Raw genomic sequence first — 15,507 nt, 5'->3', positions numbered from 1 at the left:
AAAAATTTGTTTTTTTAAAATTTTAGCGTTTTTTTTAAAACAACAAGTTACTGTTGCTATAAATACCTGGTAACAGACATAAACAAGTGGTTCTGATGAAGACTGATATTAATCAGTTGAAAGCGCTTAACTCTTTGTTGTGTTTTATGGATTTGTTGGAATAAAAGTTATCTATCCGTACGAGCAGCATTGTTTCTAACCTACCTAGCCATCTTCTTGTTCTAAAGTCGTGGTTCGTGTTTTGGATTTAGTTCATTTCCCCAATCAGCAGAACATGCTGGAGGGACAGGTTCCTCACCCAGAGACTGCCCATGCTCTGGAATAGACTTCCCATATATGTCAAGCAAAGTACCTCACTGGCCCTCTTCAAGAGAAATCTTGATGAGTGGACGGGTAATAGAAAGTTCACCCCTAGGATCTCTCCAGTGGTTCTACTTGATAGAAGCACTGGGAACTAATGTCGGCCAGCACGATGCCAGGGCACTTCTATGGGCTAGGCTTGTAAAGTCTCCAGGGCCATTAGCCTAGTACACACCTATGAACCTAAAGGATCATTATTACACATATGGTCACAGTGACACTTGAGAATATTGTAGATTAGCTACAATATAGACTGTATTATCAGGTCTGTCATCTTCAGACGAGGCTGACCATGGACACCATTGTGTTGAACCTGTACATTAAAGTGAATTACAAGCAACAATTGAATGCATACCACTCTTAACATCAGGCAGTGACAGGCAAAGTATACACTTCATCCTAACTGAGAACAGAGACATGTTCCTGACATATGACGATGATGGCCAGAATGTGATGGCCTTGTGCAGGTAAAGAACAACGTTTCACATATGGTCACAGTGACACTAAAGGATAGCACACTGGAGCAACTATATAGACCGTCTTACCAGGTCTGTCATCCTCTGATGAGGTCAACTGTATCCATCATTGTGTTGAACATGTAGTTTAAAGTGGAACACAAGTGGCCATTGAGTACATATCCCGCTTAACACCAGGCAGTGGCAGGCAAACGATACTCATCACCCTGAAAACAGAGACACATACCTGATGTGTGACGATGATTGCCAGAATGTGATGGCTCCATGCAGGTGAACAGAACAACATTACATATACGGTCACAGTCACACTTAAGGATAAGGCAGTATAGCAACTATATAGAATGCTGTACTAAGTCTGTCATCCTCTAATGAGGACAACAGTGTCCATTGCTGTGTTTAACCTGTAGGTTAAAGTGGAGCACAAGCAACAATTTAGTACTTATCACTTTTAATATCAGACAGTGACAAACAAAGGATACACATCAACCTAACTGAATACAGAGACGTGTATCTGACATGTGACAATGATGGGATGAACGTAATGTCCCTGTGCAGTTGAAAAGAACATCAGTGCACATAGTACTTACAGTATCATCTATGCAGTGTTTATTTAACAGAACATGCATGCAGTATTACCAGGGCTTCCCTCAGCCATTACTTTTTGTACAACATGATGCTGTTCTGTCACTGTGAAGTGCATACAAACAGATAGGAAATGTATGAATGAACACCTATGAAATTCAAGTGCAATATGCTGTTGTGTACAGTATGTGAGCAGTGGACATACCTGTATGACTTAGGACTCCAACCTCAATCCCTACCATAGAAATGAGTCACGAATAGTGGTATTTTTTCCGGGGAGGTACAGGTGACCCAGCACAACTGGCATTCCTTTTTCACGTATATCAGTGGAGTCTGTTGGCTGAACAGAGGATCATGTCAGAGCAGCAGCAATGACAGGCCTCATATGAGTTATTATACCCACCCACATCATTTAAAATATTTATGATGCCTCTCCACACCTGGTTCCTGTGGCCTCCAAAATTACCTCCTTTTCCTGTGGGAAAAATTGGCATGTCTACTTCATGAAGACATCTGTAAAAAGGTAAGTTGCATGTCAGGAAGCATACATGAAGTACACTGATCAACAGATCAGCACTGAAATTATAAGATGGTGTAATACCCCTCATATATAGTCTATTGCTATGCAAAAGAACAGATACCAGTTATGTGTATTGCATCATGTACAGATAAACATAGTAAACATACATGACATGTAGCAAGTGCTGATTATGTGATTAAATGTAAAGCATGCATGTTCCACACACACTCCCTTTTCCACAGCTTAGGCTATATTACATATTCAGAGCTGAGTGTAGTACCCAGTTCTGTGGGAATACTGACAATTATGATGTGATGACATAACCACTCCACCGGGATTAACTGTGAGTTATTCATAGCTAAAGCACTGTGCATGCCAAATATTCCTACCATGTCAACTACAAATATTGGGAATATCAAAGAGATGTCAATGCAGTAATCCACAAAGAGCAGCAGAACTGTATCATGTACTCAAATGTGACAAACATATGTAGCTATATGTGTCAAGCAGTATCTCAAGACATAAAAAGCATATGAACATGAACATCTTAGCTGTGATGGTTTGATGTGAACACAGAAAGGAAGTACAAGGCTTACCCATTAGAATATACTGCCACTGCTACTTTATGGCATGAGAGATTACAATGTAAGATTTATCATCAGTAGGCATCTGCAAACTACGCTTAGTGATCAAACTTGCAGAAAGTCTCATATACTGTTGTTATCCACAAACACTACTATGAAGTAACAGATGGAGCTGCATTCAAGGGCTGATATGGTCAGAATCCATCCATATCTGCAGTTCAGTGGGGGTGATGAGAATGTGTCCATACACGTGCATATGCTGAGCAAATTAGTGCAGCCTTGCATTGGATTCTGCGGGTTTCAGATCAAAGCCGGGTACATTACTTAAATGATTTTTTGTTACTGGGTGAAGGTAAAGAGGCAGTTGAGGAAAAAGTGTGTCTTTTTGTGCAGTTGTACAGAGATATGAACATAACCTTGGCTGAAAATAAGCAGGAGGGTCCAGCTAAGATCTTCGCTCAGTTAGTGGTGGAAGTTGATGCCAAGTTTTGTTTGTTTCACTTTCCAGATTGAAAGTTAGATAAGTTTAAAGTCAAGATTGAGGGTATGCTCAGCAAAGACAAAGTTAGGGTTAAGGAAGTGATGGAGGTGTTGAGTTTATTGAGCTTTGCATGTTGAGTTGCAAGACTGGTGAAAACCTTTAACTAGACAAAAACATAGTAGACAGGGTATTGAAATTGGTTAGGGAGAAGGTGGCCATATGAGCGGACTCCATCCATCACCTTAGCAGTGTATCTTACTGGCAAGAAGACTGAGTATACTCTGAAGATTTGCAGCTATACATACATGGATATGGCTGGGGGCTAGGCATTAGAGCATATTTTAAGAGAAAATGGTTTGCAGTGCAGTGCAGTGGCCACTAGTGTAGCTATCTGACTGGAAGAAGGACACCATCTTCTTGGAACTGATGTCCATTTGGGCTGCCACTATACTTTGGCAAGGGGAGTTGCAGAATAGGAAGGTGTTTTTATTCTGTCAATTTAGCTGTAATGCAGGTCTTGGCAATGAGATCAGCTAAGTCAAGTTTAGAGTAGGGCCTACTTGGAAAGTTTGCATTGCCCTACCGTAAAACTTAATTTGTCTTTCTCAGTGAAGCATTTTCTTGGCCATTTTGTTGTTTTAGCAGACAGTCTCCCTTGATTTTAGTTCCATACGTTTTGAGCATTGGTTCCTGAGGAGAAAGACCAACAGCAGTGCCTGTGGATGAGAGGTTATTTGTGTAGGTATAGCAGGGACCACGTCATGGACCACATCAACCAGGAAAGCTTATAGCACAGCTTTGGTGCATTTAAGGCTTTTGTAGAGAATTTGCCTGGTAGTGAAAAGAAATGGTCAGCACAGTCAGCAGCTGTGGGAGTTTATGAAGCATTGAGAACAACTGGTGTTTCATTTGGTAGCACTAAGAGCTGTGGTTAGGTTTTTGGCTACTAGTAATTTTATCAAGCATTGCTGAATCTTGTGAAAGTTAAAAGGCTGGGAGATGGTTTGAGGATTACCAACTGGTGTTAGGCTTCCTTTGGGGAAAGACATGTTGCATGCATTATTGAAGGACTTTTGTGACCTAGAAGATAGTTATAATAAGTTTGTTTTGTGAGCCATACTTTCTGATGTTATGTATACAGGTGTTTTCTCCATTTGTGAACTGTCAGGGAACCTTAGATAGAGGATGCATGTATGACTGAGGAAGGAATTTTGATTTGGCTAAATAGGTCAAAAGCTGGCTCTGGTGGAGGAAGCTATTCATAAGCATAGGGCTGTATTTATTATTTCAGAGGTAGGATGGCAGGCCACTAATAGCTGGATAGTCTGTCAACATGATTAGGAAGGTGTTCAAGAGTCAAAGTATTGCCATGGAGCAGTATTCTACTCATTCATTTACAATAGGTTGGTCATCTGATTTAGTTGCAGAAAACAATTATTTTGAGGTCATAAATAGGGTTGTTTGATGGTAATCTAATGCCTTTCAGTCCTACATTAGTTAATATGGCAGAAAGGGGAGTTTTAGGGTGATTTGTCGCAAGTTCAGTCAATTTATTGTTGTTTTCTTTTACTAGTAGGAAGAATGTTGTCATCCTTGGCCATTCATAAGTGTTCTGGAGGTTGTCATCCTTGGCCATTCATTAGTGTTCTGTGCCTCTAAGTGAGTAACAGTGAGGCCTGTGGGAGTATTCTTGGGTTTTTATCCAGCAGTGTGGGATGTTTGTTGGCAAGGGTGCAGAGGTCTGTGCTGGAGTCATTTGGTAGGTAAGCTGAATGAAGTACAGGCATCATATGTGAGCCCTCAGTTTTTGGTGATATTTTTTAATGGGTAATGACTAGGGTGTTATACCCAAATGTAGGCTACTATGTTGGATTATACAAGGCCTTATGTCAACTAAATAGAAGTTTCTGGGGATAGATTGAATTTGGTCCACAAGTATTGCAAGATTACTTTGGAGGTCTGTTGTTAGTTTTAAAGTAGCTGAAGCCACCAGGAAGTTTTTAAATCACAGGGTGGCTGTGGCAGCCCTCTCTTTATGTGTTTTGGTGTTTGCATACTGGGATTTTGCAGACAGGGACCAAGTATGGTGCATTCATGGTGGTGTACATTTGAGCGGTATTCAGTTACATGTATTTAATGTGCATTTTCCCATTTTCTTGAAGGATGTGGTATAATTATGGTATAAGACTTATGTGGTGGGGAACTGTATAGTGGAAAGAGAAACTGAGTTATCGGCTGTGAAGGGAAAAGCAGATAAATCTGTAAGGATCAAAATAAGACTGTAACAAGCAAATTCAAAGTTTAGTGTGCTACAACAGTTAAAACAAATTTTGTTTATACGAGCTAGACATTACTTGTATAAGTTGTCTGCACTGTGTTTAAAGCAAATAAGAAGTATACTTTTTACATGAACCAGACATTGCTTGCATTTGTTAATTGTCTTTGTGTTTTAAGCAAGCAATAAATCACTGTCTGCTTATATTTCTGGAAATAAATGCATTGCTTCTGAAATACACTGCTGGGTTAGAAACTGCTCAAACTTTGTATATTATTCCCCAAGATATAATAACTGGGTTAGGATAGACATTAACATTTCACAGGAACATGTGTTCTTAATTGAAAGTTTTGATACGCATCCAATAACTATTTCAGAATAACTAAACTTTGTGTGTAAATATTGTTTGTTAATAAGTAAAAGAAAAGAAGTGCGGAGGGTATGGAATGTTTTAACAAATGAACTTTGTACAGCAACGGATCTTGCTGTTTTATTTTTGTGAAGCAAATTGTGTACAGCACTGACTCTTACTTGGTGCAATCAATGTCATAGTGTATTCCGTTCTGAACCTTTCATTACTAATTGTCTCTGCAAAGTAAATAACTTTATATAACACTGAGTATTACCAGGTGCTGTCAGTAGCTGTGTGCAATTTTATACCACACTAACCTGTGTCAAAGTAAATGAAACATTTAAGCAACAAGAAAAATCAAGTATCTCTGAGTGCTAACTTGTTAATACTAAAGCAGTGGTTTAGTAGAAGAATAATTACAGTATACCCATCCCAAGATTTACTCCAGCAACAAAAGGCACTTTTTTAGTAGTTAAAGCACAGCTTGTGAAACAAAGCTCGTTACTGGTGTTAGACAAAAGATTTGCAGTGAAAGGTATATAAACAAACTGTTGTTACCAAACTGCTGGCAAAATGTTGCTGTTTTTTAAAACAAGACCTGTTGATAGGAAAAAGAGTTGGAGATGCTTTGATTGAAGTTGCAAATTCCTATGAGATATTTTGCAGCAATAAATGTGTGTGTGTGTGTGTGTGTGTGTGTGTGTGTGTGTGTGTGTGTGTGTGTGTGTGTGTGTGTATATATATATATATATATATATATATATATATATATATATATATATATATATATATATATATATATATATATATATATATATATATATATATACCCCTCAACTCCCCAGATTTTTGCCTCATATTTATAAAATTTGTGTTTTTCTGGCAAATTACTAAGGATTGAAGTCACTAAATAATAACATATATTTTGGTTTCAGCCTACATACCCTTCAGAACATCTATGCTAACACAAATCCTGTTATTCGAACAACTTTCTAAGTTTGTAAGAGCAATATTTAATATATGTCCCTATTTTTAGGCCTTTGTCCCCCTCCCTCATTATTGTAGGCTTTATCTAGATTTCTTGATTTATAGGTTAAGAGGCATGATATAGGTTGAGAGGTGTGTTTTACATGAGCTCCAAGAAGAACTGAACCCTCACTTAAAATCACTATTCAGTCTCAGCCCTACAACAGGATATGTACCCAAAGAATGGCATATAGCAACAGTGGTCCCACTCCATAAAGGTGGTGCCACAACAGACCCCGGAAACTATCGCCCTATAAGCCTAACTAGCCTGGTCTGCAAAGCTATGGAGCGTATCATCATGGAACTCATAAACAAAGACATTGGGAACGTCCAAACATTGGATCCTACCCAATTCGGCTTTGTTAAGGGCAGATCTTGCCTCTTGAACCTGGTCAATTTCTTTGAAACAGTCACCAAGGCCATAGACAAAGGGAAGGTAGTCCACACAGCCTACCTTGACCTTGCAAAAGCCTTCGAAACAATACCCCACTCGGGCATCATAAATAAGCTCACCGACTTAAATATCAATCCCTATGTCACAAGATGGGTTGCAAACTGGCTTAAGGATAGAACCCACATGGTCAGAATTGCAGGTGCCATGTCAAACTCTAAACCAGTTACAAGTGGCATCCCACAAGGCTCAGTCCTGGAGTTACAAGTGGCATCCCACAAGGCTCAGTCCTGGGACCTCTCTTGTTCAGTATATATTTCTCTGAGGTACAGGCTAACACAGGAGGACTATGGCTGACAAAGTTTGCAGATGACATAATCGACTCACCAGCTGACACAAGCATCCTCCAAAAAGGTCTCACAGAGACGGATAACTGGTGCCAGAGCCATGGCCTAAAGCTAAATGCCAAAAAGTGCATAGTCATCCCCTTTGGGAAAAACAAAGTGCCCACAAATTACCACATAGGTGGTAATCCATTAAGTACGGAAGAAGTGATTAGGGATTTGGCGACCCAAGTAGATTACAATCTCTCCTTTGACAATCACATTGTCAAAGTGGTTAGAAAGACATTCTATATAGCCCACCTTATCGCAAAGGGGTTCACATCTAGATCAAGAGAGGTCATTGTGCCCCTCTACTCATCACTCATCAGGCCCATAATTGAATACAATGCCCCATTTGGGATGTACCTTACCCGACACCTGCTACAACTAGAAAGACCCCAAAAGTACCTCATCAAGAGGATCAAGGGACTCAAAAGATGCCCTACGCAGTCAGGCTGAAAAAAACAGCTCTACTCAGTTGCTTACCGCCTACTCAGAGGCGACCTGTGCTTGACATATAAAGCCATGTCCGACCCTGAATTAATGGACATGCTCCACCTCAAGAAATCCAAATCCATCAGAGCTACATGCTCCAGTGACTTAAAGATCAGCACAGAAATAAATAGAACATGCTGGAGGGACAGATTCATATTCCAGAGGCTCCCCTCACTCTGGAACAAAATCCCAATCCATGTTAGACAGAGCCCCTCAATAACCCTCTTCAAGAAGAATCTTGACATTTGGATGGGAGACCGTAAATTTACCCCTGGAATCCATTCTGTGTCACTGCTAGACAGAGGCACGGTAAACTAACCTTAAATGGGCTATCTTCTGTGACCTACTATACAGAGGCACAGTCACCTAATCTAAAAAAGGTTGTGAAAGCCAAACACACTCTGGCTAGGCTTGTAAATGCCCTAGGGCAGATAGCCTAGTATCAATCTATGAAACTATGAACCTATATACATATCAAATTATATCACCCTTAACATATAAAACAGAACCCAAACAAGGCAATATTTATAAATGGCTTGTATTAGACCACTACCACCAAAATAAAGCATGAAACATTGTTTCTTGCTTAACAAGAGAGCTTCTTAAGAGCAAAAGGAACATTTGCAACTATTTTTCCGTGTATTGGCAGTCTTTCTCTTTCATCTGGAATTTGATGATGGCTTCCTACTCTGCAATTCCAATTTATTAGATATTCTGTTTTTTCATTTTACTGTTATTTTTTTATGTTCATAGGTTTGCAGGAGGTAAGCCTAGCCATGCAAAATCCCAAATACCCTTATTGACGAAGTTTAGACAGTAGTTGTTAGCAGAGTGATACTGTGAACAGTACCGAATGCCCTGTCCATGAGGGACATCGTTGCCACTCATGGGATGTATTTACAATTAGCCATCCAGTTTTAAGGTTGTGCTTGAATAGGGTCATTGAGGAACTCTGCTTCACATGGAATGGGAGCTTATTCCAGAGGAGTGGTAATTGCTGGGAGATATATCTGTGTCTCCAGCATGTTCTGCTGATGTCACAGGCTAGGTTGACATCTTTGGGATGAGTTATTCTTGTCCCATTTGATTTACAGATGTTCAGAAATTCCATTAGGGAAGGGTCCGAGACTGCTCTGTAGGCCAGGCACAGGGCGCCTCTCAGTAGCCTTCATGATACAGAGTATAGTGAGATGGTTTTTAGTCTTTCCATGTTTATCATGTTTTTGAGGCCCTAGATTATCTTGGTATGTATCCTCTGTGATCACTGCAGTTGCTGCAGGTGTCTGGTGAGGTACATACAGAAGGGAGCATTGTACTTGATTAGTGGTCTGATAATGGTTGAGTAAAGTGGAGCTATAACCTTCCTGGTCTTGGATACAATGTCCTTATTTATGAGATGCTCAGTATAGAATGCTTTTCTTACCACTATGGACACATGCTGATCAAAGTTTAGATTGCTATCAATCTGTGTTCCCAAGTCTCACACTACTGAGTTTGTGCTTAGATGGATGCTATCTATATCATAATTAGCAGAGGCTAGTTCTCTGGCAAAAGGGATGATGAGGCATTTTTTGCAATAAGTTTTAGTCCATGAGTTAGGCACCAATTATTTGTCTGCATCGGCACTTTCTGTAATATGTTATCATTGTTGAGGGACTCTATGATTGCACCCAGTTTACAGTCATCTGCAAACATGGTAAGCTGCAGGCCATCTACCTTTACCTGGACTTCAGAGAAATAGATTCCAAACAGTAGGCAGAGCAGCACAGACTCTTGTTGGTACCCCACTGGTAACTGGTCTACTGGTGGAGGTGGACTCCCCAACTTTGACAGTGTGTGTTCTGTGAGTGAGCCAGTTTGCTACCCATCTAGTAATGTATGGGTTGATCCCAGGCTGGGAAAGCTTTTCCACAATACTCGAATGTGAGATTGTGTCAAAAGCCTTGGCTAAACCAAGATAGGCAGTATGTATCATTTTACACTCATCCAGGGCTTTGGTGACATTCTCGAAGAAATCCACCAGTTTAATAAGCAAGATCTGCCCTTAAATCCAAACTGGGTTGGGTTAAGAGTTTAAAGGTTGCCTACATCCTGTGGATAGGGTCTAATTGCAGATAAGCCTGGTTAGGCGTATGGGATGGTAGTTCTCAGGGTCAGTTGATAGACCTCATTTGTGGAAGGGGCTTAGTTTTGCTGTTCTCCACTCTGCTGAGACAAAGCAAGTTTTCAGTCTGTGGTTAAAGAGAGTGCTAAGGAGTTCTGCTAGGTCTTGTTTTAGATTGCTGAGTAGGCAGCCTGGGATGTTATCTGGTCCCATAGAGACTGTGTTTTTGGCCTTGGAGAGAGCTTGAATAACTTGTTCTTTGGAGATACTCGGTAGAGGACTGGTGTTGGGAATGATTTGGGGTATGTCAGGTGGGGACAGGGAATGAAGTTATCACCAAATGTGTTGGCTAGCAGGATGGCAATTTCCTCAGATTCAATGTGAGTGGCACCATTTACTATAAGTTCAGCACACAGCTAGGCATTCCCTGTCAGGTTACAGATATAGCTAAAGAATACCTTGTGGTTGTCTTTAGCTAGGGATGCTAATTTAGACACATAGTTAGCCTTAGGTGACTTAAGATATCCTGATTTGCTTGTTCAAGCTGTGGAGAGTATTCATCCTCTCTTGGGTTAGTTCCCTCTTGTTCTTAGATATCAGTTTCTTTTTTTGTATAACTTATTTATTCTTAAAGTCCACCAGGGTGGCTTGTTCTTTCAGGAAGACCTGGTTTTGTTCCTGTTAGGTATGGCTGAGGCAATGCATTTGTTTAAGTGGCTACATAAGGCATTTGTGTATTCCTCTGCATATAAAACATGGTTATCTATGTTGGCAGGGGCTTTGAAACTTTTTATATCATCACTTAGTAGACAATAGTTTGCTTCAGAGAACTTTTTCAGTTTTTTACTCCTGTGAGTGTGTCAGGTTTGATCTTTACTTCAAATGAAATAGATTTATGGTCTGACATTATTAGGGAGGGCAACACATAGGGGGTAGTGCAGTGACCCCCTCCCATGTTGATGAGCACTAGGTCCAGAATATTTGAGCTCAATGTGGAAGTCTGGACCAACTGTTCCAGGGGATTTGAATTAACAAAGTACTGTAACCGTGTCTCAATCATGTTTGTGCTCATGTAGGTCTCCCAAATGATAGAGGAATAGTTAAAATCTCCCATGACCAAGGTATTTAGTTGTATGTTGAGTGACTCTAGCATGTCCAGGTAGGCAGTGTGCTTCTCCTAGTTCATGGTGGGGGTCCTGTAGCTAGCGATGACGTGTAAGAGTATTTTTCCTATAGTTAATGGGACCTGGATTAGCTCCAGAGAGTCATACAGTTTCACCACTCTTGAGGTGTATTTGGACTTGATGAATATGGATACACCTCCACCTTTGATTCTTTCATGCTTGGTTTGGTGTCTGAACTTGTGAAAGGCAGTGCAGCCTTGTACAGCCAGGGTGCTGGCAGTGTGCTTGAACCAACTGTCTGTGACTACACAGATGTTAATTGTTGGATATGCCTGGTTAGGTACAAACCAAAGGGGGCATTGCACTCAATAATAGGTCTGGTAAATGCCAAATACAGTAGAACAATGACTTCCTTGAACCAAGATGTTATACTTTTGTTTATAAGTTGCACAACATAGAACAATGTCCTCACTATAGTAGACACATGATGGTCAAAGGCTGGATTACTGTCTGTGTGTCTTCCTAAGTCCCTGACTACTAAGTCAACTTCTAGATGTGTGTTGTCAATATGATAGTTACCAATGGTGGATGACTTCCTGAACAATACTATTATGCATTTCTTGGCATTTTGTTTTAGTCCATGACATTTGTCTGTGTCAGCTCTGCCCGGAGAACATTTGTGTTGCTGGGAAATTCATTGACAGGTCCTAATTTGCAATTCTTTGCAAATTTAGTCAGCCAGAGGCCACTGATATTGGTCTTGAGTTCAGTGAAGTAAATGCCAAAAAGGAGAAGCCCCAGGACTGATCCCTGAGGGACTCTTCTTGCGGCTGGCCTCTTTGTAGAGGTGAAGTCCACAATTCTAACTTCCTTGATCATGTCTGTGAACCAGTTGGCTATCCAGTGGGTGACAAAAGGGTTTGTCCCTAACCTCTTGTGTTTTTCAACAATGCTCTAGTGGAGTATTGTTTCAAATGCCTTGGCCAAGTTAAGGTTGGCTATGTGAACCATTTTGCATTGCTTTGGTGACCTTCTCAAAGATGTCCACCAGGATGAGAAGGCATGGCCTTCCCTTGACAAAACCAAATTGGGTTGGGCCCAGTGTCTGGAGGTTTCCTATGTCATTATTGCTCATTTCCATTATAATTCTTTCCATGGCTTTGCATATGAGACTAGTGAGACTTATGGGTCTATAGTTTCCATGGTCTATAGATGGCCCAACTTTATGCAAAGGGATGATTGTTGCTGTTCTCTATTCATGAGGGGTGAAGCCTGTTTGGAGCTACAGTTAAATAGCAAATCTAGAGGGCATAATAGGTCATGTTTCATGCTATTTAGAAGGCCTCCTAGGATATTATCTGGGCCCATTGATGCAGTGTTCTTGGCCTTAGAGAGAGCATTAAGCACCTGTTCCCTAGTGATAGCAGTGGGAGTTATATTTCATGGGATTTCCAGAGGGAAGGTTGAAGAGCAGAGATGGATAAAGTTGGAGCTGAATTTGTCAGCCAGTAGGTTTGCTATATCTTCTGGCTCAGTAGAGGTGACACCATTAACAATGAGCTCTGCACACAATTGTGTATTGCCTTTGAGGTTGTACCAGAACAGTTTGTATTAGTGTGCAAACAGTGATTCAAGGATTTTGGGCTTTCCAGTGTTCTCAGATTATGCATTCCTGGATTTAGTATACATTAGGGTGTGGCAGGAAAATTCCCCACATGCGGAGTGCAAGGGCTTTAGCACCCATGTATTTTTATCCCTTTCAGTTTGGTTGAAGCTTCTTCAAATAGTTTACTTTGTGCAGCTGAAGCTGCAACCAGTGTGGGGTGGGCCCATCTGGACACAGTGCAACCATCTCTAATATAGCAGACTGTGATTTTGTCAAAACCAAAGCTGACAATGACTGCATGAACTTTACAATAAACTGTCAAACATAATGAAAAAAGTTAATGTAGTCTATAGGTCAGGTGCCATTCAGAAAATCTCAAACAGAAAGCACCATGGGAATGTGTCAGACAAAATGATGCATTGCAAAGAAAGAGCAGCCACCATGAAAGCCAGAACAAAGTACTCATTGGCACAGAAAATAAATAACATAAACAGACAAACCAATTTCAAATTATGTAAAATAGATAGTGAAACTATGCCAGTACCCAGAAATTATCCTGGAAAATGTACATAGTAAGGTAAGGGCTGAAGCTGATCAGGTACTACCAAATAAGCAGTGAAACTCAGAACACAGAAAAAAGAACACCTATAATATATTACTTTACAAAAATTGAAGAATAATCCTCGATATCAGAACACCTATAATATATTACTTTACAAAAATTGAAAAATAATCCTCGATATCTGGACTATAGTATTGCAGATGAATCATGTAAAACTAGACTGAAAATGTGTAGTAATATTGCCACCATAATGACAGATGCAACAGCAACTACTGATGACACATTTAATCACTTAACTTCTGAGGATTTTCAGGTCTGTTGCCATAAAACTGTTTGGGATATTTTAGTTCTTTGATTTAAAAGAATATGGCCAGGTTTCATGAACACTTGTGCATCTTATTAAGTACATGTGAGATGATGCAGCAACAGCTGAACAGTTTGAAATTCAGGAAACAGCAGTACATGTTGTGGCCAGCTGCAAAACAAGGGTTAGCAGCAGAATGTGCTAATGATCATATAATCAGACATTTTCTGTGCCAATGAAGCAAAAGATTATGGTGTAGAAATTCAAAAACATAAAACAATCATAAGCATGTCTTACTATGTCTAGGTATACACAAGCACTGAAATGAAACATTTCCCTAAAAGAAAAAAGACCCCTTCAGTAAAATGTCCAGGTACAATATGCAAAAGCACTAAAATTAAACATTTGCCCATGTGACCCCTTCAATAACATGTACAAGCACCAAAATCTTCATTACTATGTCCAGGTATACACAAGCACTGAAATGAAACATTTACCTAAAAGAAAAAAGACCCCTTCAGTAAAATGTCCAGGTACAATATGCAAAAGCACTAAAATTAAACATTTGCCCATGTGACCCCTTCAATAACATGTACAAGCACCAAAATGAAACATTCACCCAAGTGACCTCTTCAGAAAATTGCTGAGGTATCCCCAAGCACCAAAATGAAAAGTTTGCCCCTTTCCTTCAATAACATAAGTACAATACAAACACCAAAATGAAACATTCACCCAAGCGACCACTTCAATAACATAACTATAAGCACCAAAATGAAACACTTACCCAAGCAACTCCTTCATTAAATGTAATAACAAGAACAACAGGTGTAACATTACAAGATTAGTTAGTGACAGAAACTAAATGCATTTGCACTTTGTACACATTACACAACACTTATTACAGCTATTTTAAAGTCAACGGATTTGATATATTCAAGTAAGCAAAAGTTTACGACTTAAATTAAATAATTATGGAATGAAATAAATAGTAACACACCTGTTTTGATTCCAGAACAGCTGATAGAAGCAGCAATTTGCAAATAAATCCACAGTCCTCCTAATTGCCTCGCTCTCTATGTACTTTAATTTACCAATTTGTCTTGTGCCAAAAATCAAAAAAAAAAAATGTTTTCAATCAAACTAAATAGCCAGAAAAAAAGGTCACAATGTGATAAACAGGTCCAACGCCGAAAACTGACTGACTGATTCTCGCTCTTTTCCCAGCACATAAAGCCCGGGAAGAGAGCGACAACCAATCAGCATTTGCCCAGCAAGCACATCATAGCGTGCCTGCAGGCGCCGCAGAGTCGCAGTCGAGCCCTTCCATATCTGCTCACGGTTTGTATCTCAACCGCATAGACTTCTGGACATCACAATGATGCCTTCATTGCTCCTCCAGGCTGCAATGAAAACATTGCAAGAATTAAACGCTGTTGTTATTGAGTGCGCCAATGCAGATCAGATGCGTCATGGACTAAATTTAAAGTGGAAAAAGATTTTTTTTTACATTAAAAAAAACAAACTAAAGTTCTAAACAACTGAGCTGAGGGGGCTGCAGTCCGGCAGTCCAATGCCATGAGCCGCCCCTGGTCTACAACCTCAAAGGCAATACACAATTGTGTGCAGAGCTCATTGTTAATGGTGTCACCTCTACTCAGCCAGAAGATATAGCAAACCTACTGGCTGACAAATTCAGCTCCAACTTTACCCATCTCTGCTCTTCAACCTTCGCTCTGGAAATCCCATGAAATATAACTCCCCCTGCTATCACTAGGGAGCAGGTGCTTAATGCTCTTTCTAAGGCCAAGAACACTGCATCAATGGGCCCAGATAATATCCTAGGAGGCCTTCTAAATAGCATGAAACATGACCTATTATAGGG

Source organism: Protopterus annectens, chromosome 12.part0 (assembly GCF_019279795.1).
Source record: "Protopterus annectens isolate FY-2018-M chromosome 12.part0, PAN1.0, whole genome shotgun sequence".
Taxonomy (NCBI): Eukaryota; Metazoa; Chordata; order Ceratodontiformes; family Protopteridae; genus Protopterus; species Protopterus annectens.
The sequence above is the reverse complement of the archived record's forward strand: the minus strand, read 5'-3'. Positions refer to the sequence as shown.